Genomic DNA, 9222 nt, shown 5'->3' on the forward strand with positions numbered 1-9222 from the left:
AAGAGTGCTGGAACAGGCCGTAGATGAGCGTGAAGAGGAAGAGGAAGACTTGTGGTCACCATCATCACCACCAGAAACAGCCTTATCAGCATCGCTTGCTGGACCTGTGGCAACGCTGGAAGAGGAGTCTGAGGAAGAGGAGTCAGAGTAGGATTGTGGCTTTGAGGAGGAGGAAGACCAACCACAGCACGCATCCCAGGGTGCTCGTTGTCACCTATCTGGTACCCATGGTGTTTTACGTGGCTGGGAGGAAGAACAGACCTTCAGTGACGAGGAACGGGACATGAGGAGCTCGGCATCCAACCTTGTGCAAATGGGGTCTTTCATGCTGTCGTGCCTGTTAAGGGACCCTCGTATAAAAAGGCTGAAGGAGAACGACCTGTACTGGGTGGCCACGCTACTAGAACCCCGGTATAAGCAGAAAGTGCCTGAAATGTTACCGAATTGCCGGAAGTAGGAAAGGATGCAGCAGTTCTAAAATAAATTAAAAAGTATGTTTACAAAGCGTATAAGGGTAATGTCACAGCACAAAGGGAATCTAACAGGGGAAGAGGTGAAAGTAATCCTCCTCCTACCACGACCATGCCGGCAAGTACAGGACGCTTTACAGACATGTTGTTGATGGAGGACATGCAGAGCTTTTTAAGTCCTATGCATCGCCACGGCCCTTCGGGGTCCACCCTCAGAGAACGACTTGACCGACAGGTAGCAGACTACCTCGCCTTAACTGCAGATATCGACACTCTGAGGAGCGATGAACCCCTTGACTACTGGGTGTGCAGGCTTGACCTGTGGCCTGAGCTATCCCAATTTGCGACAGAAGTTCTGGCCTGCCCCGCTTCAAGTGTCCTATCAGAAAGGACCTTCAGTGCAGCAGGAGGTATTGTCACTGAGAAGAGAAGTCACCTAGGTCAAAAAAGTCTAGATTACCTCACCTTTATTAAGATGAATGAGGGATGAATCCCAAAGGGACTGACAGTGGGTGATACATTCAACTAAAAAAGGCCTGATGACTGAGATGAGCTGCCTTGGGCTAAAAATGGTCCACACAATGCTGTATTTTATCTCTCAATGCCAGATGACTTGCGTGACTTATCCACCACCAACTACGGTTCAGGCCGCAATGTTTTAGGCACTTTCTGCCTGGGAAACATCAATTTTTCTGTCCGGCTGCAACAATACCAAATTTTTCAGGCATGTGTACATGCCTCATTTTTCGGGTTTCTGGTGCTGCACTGTAGCTGCAAAAACCAAACAAAAAAAAAGGCACATACATGTGTCAATTCCCCTTCGTGATCGTTACCTTGTTGCGGTGAAGGGGCTTGCATATCACAATGAAGCGACCACCTCTATGAGTGTGTTGGCAATGGCAATGTTGGCACACCCCAGATAAGGTCGTTTCTTCATTGTGAACAGACAAAAAGCGATCGGCTGGATAATTTTGCATAGAAAAAACATAAATTTTTTTTGTAATCATCTAAGGTGATCATTAAAGCCTACTAGGCCAACAATGGGCCCACACTGCAGAATCATTGTTTTCTGGGTCACTTAACTGTCACTGAACTACCTCAGCGCCATAGGCTTTGAAAAAAAAACATTGCCTGCAATCTCCTAAACGTGCGCACGAGCACAGTCATCACTACACCAAGATTGACGCATAGAGGAATAAAATTTATGTCATGAGTGTGTCAACTCTTTGCGGTTGTCTAAAATCTATGCAATACACATCCCCTGATAGGGGACCTAACAGGGATTAAACTGATAGGAATAATACTACTTAACACACCACTCATATTGGGATTGCACAGTACATTACACGGCGCACGCGCAGTGCCCCAAATTGGAATTAAGAGGACCGACCAAGCATCTTTTTCCATCTCTCGGTTCCTAAAATCTATTCCATACACGTCCCCTGATAGGGGACGTAACAGGGATTAAACTAATAGGAGTGGTGTGTTAAGTAGTACTATTTCTATCTGGTGGCACAGTATATTGCACGCGCAGTGCCCCAAATTGGAAGTAAGAGGACCGACCAAGCATCTTTTTCCATCTCCTGGCTCCTAAAATCTATTCCATACACCAGACCCCTGATAGGGGACAAAACAGAGATTAAACTGGTAAGAACAGATTTTTTTTTATTAAAAAAAAAAGAGGACAGCCTCTGCGGAGCTGGGTATTTTTTGGCCACGTTACTGAACGCTCATGCACAATGGCTGTAGGGTCATGCATCCTTTTGCGGAGGTGACAAACCTGGTCAGTCAAACCCAAGGCAATATCATCGACCTCATCCCATATGCGTTTTTTCTGGAGCGTGCCCTGCGAAGAGTGCTGGATCAGGCCGTAGATGAGCATGAAGAGGAAGAGTTGTGGTCACCATCACCACCAGAAGCAGCCTTGTCGTCGTCAATTGCTGAACCTGCGGCAACGCAGAGAGAGGAGTCTGAAGAAGAGGAGTCAGAGGAGGAAGGTGGCTTTGAGGAGGTGGAAGACCAAACACAGCAGGCGTCCCAGGGTGCTTGTTGTCACCTTTTGGGGACCCTTGGTGTTGTACGTGGCTGGGTGGAAGAAGAGACCTTCAATGACATCAGTGAGGACGAGGAACGGGACATGGCTAGCTTGGTATCCAACCTTGTGCAAATGGAGAGTTTGCGATTGTGCAAATGGACTGTTTGCGGTTGTTTGCGGTGCGTTAAACGGGGAGTTTGGTCTGTCACTGTGAAGCGGGCGTAACCCTTACACCTGATCAACATCATACCTGATGTTTTAAAGCACGTTATTCCAAACAATTTAGGAATGTTAGGTGATTTATGCCCTTTATGGATTAAAACCCGACTCTGCTTCAACTACGTAATTTTCCATGGGAGTTTTGCCATGGATCCCCCTCCGGCATGCCACAGTCCAGGTGTTAGTCCCCTTAAAACAACCTTTCCATCACTATTGTGGCCAGAAAGAGTCCCTGTGGGTTTTAAAATTCGCCTGCCTATTGAAGTCTATGGCGGTTTGACCGGTTCGCACGTTCGCGAACATTTGCGGAAATTCGCGTTCGCCGTTCGCGAATGGAAAATTTTATGTTTGCGACATCTCTATAAATGAATAGACGAAGTCGCGAGATCGAGAAAACGATTACACAGGGCATGGGGGGTGAGGGGTCAAACATAGAGGCAGAGGAGGACACGAAGCAACATATATTCAGGATCCTGATCCGTCTGACAAATGCCATCAGTTTGCGTCTGTATTGCCGGATACGGCGTGCAAATCCGGCAACGGAACTGCTTGCCGGAATCCCCTGTCACAAGTGTGAAAGTACCCTAAGCCCTTATTGCTCGGGCAACAATAGGAGAAGGAATCTTAAATTCCCAAGTGCCCAGCTGGGTGGGCTTTGCTGTTCCAAGTGCCCAAAGCAAATCTCACCCAGCTGGGCACTTGGAAGCCATTTTTCAGAACATTTATTTCATGCTTTTCCTGGACATGAAATAAAGACACAAAGTATACAGAGGTATGATTGGAATGTGTTTTCAACCTTCTTTGGGGCAATGCTGTTAGTTATATTGGTGAAAATGGTGTGACAGACTCCCTTTTAATAACTCCTAGCAGGAGGCCACTGTCTGATGATAGATCAGGCCGCTTGCAATCTGACCCTTTAAGAGCCAAGGAACATGCATGCGCCTCAAAGGGGTTGTCTCTCTTCAGTAAGCAGCATTTATTATGTAGAGGAAGTTCATACAAGCCACTTAATATTGTATTGTGATTGTCAATATTGCTTCCTTTGCTGGCAGGATTAATTTTTCCATCACATGCTCATTTCCATGGTTACAGACCACCCTGCAATCCATCAGTGGTGGTCGTGCTTGCACACTATAGGAAAAAGCATCAGCCTCTCTGGTGGCCGGGACCATGGGAGCGTTCAAAATCTAGAGATTTTACCTATATTGTGCAAGCACGACCACCACTGATGGATTGCGGGTTGTCTGTAACCATGAAAACGAGCAGTGTATAATGTGTTGGAAAAATGAATCCAGCCAGCAAAGGAAGCATAATGGATAATAACAGTATATAAGTGAGTGTCTTGTATTCATTATCTGTACATGATAAATGGCACTTACTGAAGTGAGACAACCCCTTTACGGGAGCAGAACAGGAACAGGCAGGGAATAGAGATTGCCATAAGAGGCCTACTGCATGGTACCAGACTATGATACTGTAGCTATGCAGAGCAGCGCCGGCAGGTACGAATTGCCGGCAGGACAGGGGTGAGTATTCATGGGCATGGACTGCCAGTGTCATACACTGCTTTACTGTGTAGCTCAAATTATTTATCTCACTTTACACCTTTAATGGGGGTGTATTGGAGTCAAAACTTTATATAAAATAAAATGTAGAGTCCCTCCCTAAGGCCGAATGCACACGGCCGTGTTTGCGGCCGAGAGCGGGCCGTGAAAACCCTGCCGGGATTCCTGCTGACTGCTGGAGCGCACGGCGTCATGGGTTGCTATGACGCCGTGCGCTTCATGCAGCCGCTCCTGTACAGTAATACACTATACTAGTGTATTACTGTCCAGCAGCGGCTGCATGAAGCGCACGGCGTCATAGCAACCCATGACGCCGTGCGCTCCAGCAGTCAGCAGGAATCCCGGCAGGGTTTTCACGGCCCGCACTTGGCCACGGAACACGGCCGTGTGCATTCGGCCTAAGTCTATGGAGCTGTGATGCTGCCTCAGAACAATTTCGATTTTTTTTTTGCTAGTGAAGAAGCGTTGCAGGACCATTACATGCAGTCCTGTGCTTAATAACACATTATATTCATGGTGACATTACTTAAGAAAAATTGCAGCCATGCAGTAATATCTCCCATCCCCAAAAACATTGGAATTGAAATTCCTACCATACTGATGTATGCATTGCCAAGGATGAAGAGATCACCTTTTTATACCAGCTCCCTGACATAAGGAAACATATGGCTTGCAGCTTCATTAATCAGTTTAATGTTGAGCTGTTCCTCGAGGCTCATCATTAATTTTGTATGTATAAGATAATTATATACACCTGAAAGTGGAAAATCTTCGGGAGTCATTTCTTATCTTTCTGCCGTTGATCTTACTGAATAATGACAGGTATTTTTCATTACATGCACAATTGATATGTCTTCACTTCAGCATGTCATTTATTAAAGCAATGTCTAAAGTACAGCTGATTCCTAATGTAATCTTTTTAAATGTACGTTCGGAGCTTGTTAGACTGAAGCAGCCTTGTTCTTTCAAAATTTTAGGTGGTGATAAAAACCATTGCCGTCATGACAACCTTAAACTTAAAAGGTAACTCCCCCTAAGGCCTCATGCACACGGCCGTTGTGCAGCCGTTCCGTGCATTGGGGACAGCAATTTGCTGTCCCCAATGCACGGGCAACGTCCGTGTGGTGGCCGGAATGGATCGAGACCCATTCAACTTGAATGGGTCCGTGATCCGTCCTCACTGAAAAAAATTAGAACATGTTCTATTTTTTTGCGGTGCGGAGGCACGGACAGATAAACCACGGAAGCACTACGTGCTTCCGTGGGTTCCGTGCATCCATTCTGCACCTCAGCTCCGGATTGCGGACCCATTCAAGTGAGTGGGTCCACATCTGTGATGCGGGGAGCATACCGCCAGTGCCCGTATATTGCGGATCTTCTGTTTTTGGGCCACAATACGGCCACAGACGGACAAATGCTGTGTGCATGAGGCCTAAATGGTATTAGAAATTTTTTATATGGTTTCTTCTAATGTTCTAGTGCTTCAAGAATGATTAAAGGGAAGCTTAACCTGTAACAATCTCACATGTCATGGTGGAGATCGGGATTCGTGGACTGTGATGGCTATTGTTGTTGGAATTCCCATTAACTACACTTGGACTGTGGTGCACATGCAAAGTCACATTTTGCAGACCCGTATCAGTACCATCCTTTGTCACTAGTTGTACTTAAAGAATTGAAGAGGATTTCAGATGTTTGTAAGATTTCTGATTTCGGGTGAAGTGACTTTGGCACTCTAAGGACTTTGGGGCATATAGTTAATTTTATAAAAAAATAATATATATATATATATATATATATATATATATATATTAAAAATCCAAGAAAACGGGCAGCACTCCAGAAAAATAAAGTATAAAAAATATACTTTATGTTTCTGGAGTGCTGCCCATTTTCTTGTATTCTATATACGGGGTTGGTTCATCCCCAATTGGGCTTTTTGCACCCATCTGTTCATTTTTGGACGGTGCCGCCATTCTCTTTTCTTCATATATACAGTACAGACCAAAAGTTTGGACACACCTTCTCATTCAAAGAGTTTTCTTTATTTTCATGACTATGAAAATTGTAGATTCACACTGAAGGCATCAAAACTATGAATTAACACATGTGGAATTATATACATAACAAAAAAGTGTGAAACAACTGAAAATATGTCATATTCTAGGTTCTTCAAAGTAGCCATCTTTTGCTTTGATTACTGCTTTGCACACTCTTGGCATTCTCTTGATGAGCTTCAAGAGGTAGTCACCTGAAATGGTCTTCCAACAGTCTTGAAGGAGTTCCCAGAGATACTTAGCGCTTGTTGGCCCTTTTGCCTTCACTCTGCGGTCCAGCTCACCCCAAACCATCTCGATTGGGTTCAGGTCCGGTGACTGTGGAGGCCAGGTCATCTGGCGCAGCACCCCATCACTCTCCTTTATGGTCAAATAGCCCTTACACAGCCTGGAGGTGTGTTTGGGGTCATTGTCCTGTTGAAAAATAAATGATAGTCCAACTAAACGCAAACCGGATGGAATAGCATGCCGCTGCAAGATGCTGTGGTAGCCATGCTGGTTCAGTATGCCTTCAATTTTGAATAAATCCCCAACAGTGTCACCAGCAAAGCACCCCCACACCATCACACCTCTTCCTCCATGCTTCACGGTGGGAACCAGGAATGTAGAGTCCATCCGTTCACCTTTTCTGCGTCGCACAAAGACACGGTGGTTGGAACCAAAGATCTCAAATTTGGACTCATCAGACCAAAGCACAGATTGCTGTGGTCTAATGTCCATTCCTTGTGTTCTTTAGCCCAAACAAGTCTCTTCTGATTGTTGCTTGTCCTTAGCAGTGGTTTTCTAGCAGATATTCTACCATGAAGGCCTGATTCACACAGTCTCCTCTTAACAGTTGTTCTAGAGATGTGTCTGCTGCTAGAACTCTGTGTGGCATTGACCTGGTCTCTAATCCGAGCTGCTGTTAACCTGCGATTTCTGTGGCTGGTGACTCGGATAAACTTATCCTCCGCAGCAGAGGTGACTCTTGATCTTCCTTTCCTGGGGCGGTCCGCATGTGAGCCAGTTTCTTTGTAGTGCTTGATGGTTTTTGTGACTGCACTTGGGGACACTTTCAAAGTTTTCCCAATTTTTCGGACTGACTGACCTTCATTTCTTAAAGTAATGATGGCCACTCTTTTTTCTTTACTTAGCTGCTTTTTTCTTACCATAATACAAATTTTAACAGTCTTTTCAGTAGGACTATCAGCTGTGTATCCACCTGACTTCTCCACAACGCAACTGATGGTCCCAACCCCATTTATAAGGCAAGAAATCCCACTTATTAAACCTGACAGAGCACACCTGTGGAGTGAAAACCATTTCAGGTGACCACCTCTTGAAGCTCATCAAGAGAATGCCAAGAGTGTGTAAAGCAGTAATCAAAGCAAAAGGTGGCTACTTTGAAGAACCTAGAATATGACATATTTTCAGTTGTTTCTCACTTTTTTGTTATGTATATAATTCCACGTGTTAATTCATAGTTTTGATGCCTTCAGTGTGAATCTACAATTTTCATAGTCATGAAAATAAAGAAAACTCTTTGAATGAGAAGGTGTGTCCAAACTTTTGGTCTGTACTGTATATATATATATATATATATATATATATATATATATATAATTTATTTGTAGTTTCACAAAGGAAATGATTCAAAACATTGTCTCAGACTTCCATTCTCAAACTTTGAGCAATGCAATCCAGTCATCACCTAATGACTCTAGCATGGCTCACATTAGCCACTTGACTGTTCGATGTGATAAGACATTGGATGAAATGTCATCTACAGGCAAAGCAGCAGGGATTAAATTAGAGATGACCAAACTTCTTGAATTGTGTTTTTTTGTCCAATTTGTCCAATTTTGTGAAAAACAAATTGATATGTGCCTGAATTTATTCAATATAACTCAAATATGCACCATTTGGCCTGAAAATTGACATTGAGGTCCCCTATCTGTCAGATTATTTACATATTTTTGTTAGGTATTTTACTTTTTTTTTTGCTCTTTCATTACCACCCTCTTTAAGCTCTTGAATTCAGTAACAGCAATAGCAAAAATGTCAGAGTGACAATGACACATATAGCTATAGATAAATGCATGGATTATGGTGTTAACAAACAGTGTGTTTAGTAACACACTGTGCCTTTGGATGTTTTATGCTTTTTCATATTAGAAAGCTTTAACAATTGTCTCTTATCAGGGGGCAGAGGGAGTTTAAACACTCACGGTGTAGGGTAGAGTAATAGTGGCACGTGGCTGCAATAGTAGTGGAGGCAGTGCCAGCACAGCAGTAGATGTGTGTGCAACTGTTTAGGGTTAGTAGTATTAGTGACAGCTGTGCAGCAAAAATAGTAGTGGCAGTAGTGGCAGTAGGGATAATGGAAGTGACAGTAGGGGGATTAGCAGCAGGGAGTAGCAGCTTTGGTGGTGTATGCAGCAGCAGCAGCCATACAGTATTGAAAATGATGGTAGACAGGCAGATAATGGCAGTGGCATGATGGTGGCAGCAGCAGCCATATGGTATGGAAAATAATGGTAAGCAGGCAGAGAGCGCAAATGGCATGATGATGGCAGCAGCCTTATGGTACAGAACACAATGGTAGGCAGGCAGACAACAACAGAGGCATGGTGGTGGCAGCAGCTGCAGCCATAAGGTACAGAAAATAATGGTACTGTAGGCGAGCAGAGAGCAGCAGTGGCATGATGGGGCACCATCAGTCAGGGCAAATCCACACCAGCAGATGGTGTGTAAAAATCCTTGCAGATCCATGCCTTGTTCATTCTTACAAAAGTGATTGTGTTTTGTACACTGGTGGAAGACGACTTTGTTAGTTTAGGTGTCACAATGCCCCCTGCCCCACTAAAAACTCTCTCTGAGATGACACTGGAGCATGG

The 9222-nt window shown here is 44.4% G+C and overlaps 1 non-coding gene across 1 annotated transcript; it reads right to left on the reverse strand.

The window, feature by feature from the left end:
• Window positions 1-1967: 1967 nt before the first annotated feature.
• On the reverse strand, window positions 1968-2155 carry LOC122937417. Its single transcript, XR_006389807.1, has one exon. It is a non-coding gene; the product is annotated as a U2 spliceosomal RNA (small nuclear RNA).
• Window positions 2156-9222: the final 7067 nt, after the last annotated feature.

This window comes from Bufo gargarizans, chromosome 4 (genome assembly GCF_014858855.1).
Source record: "Bufo gargarizans isolate SCDJY-AF-19 chromosome 4, ASM1485885v1, whole genome shotgun sequence".
NCBI lineage: Eukaryota > Metazoa > Chordata > Amphibia > Anura > Bufonidae > Bufo > Bufo gargarizans.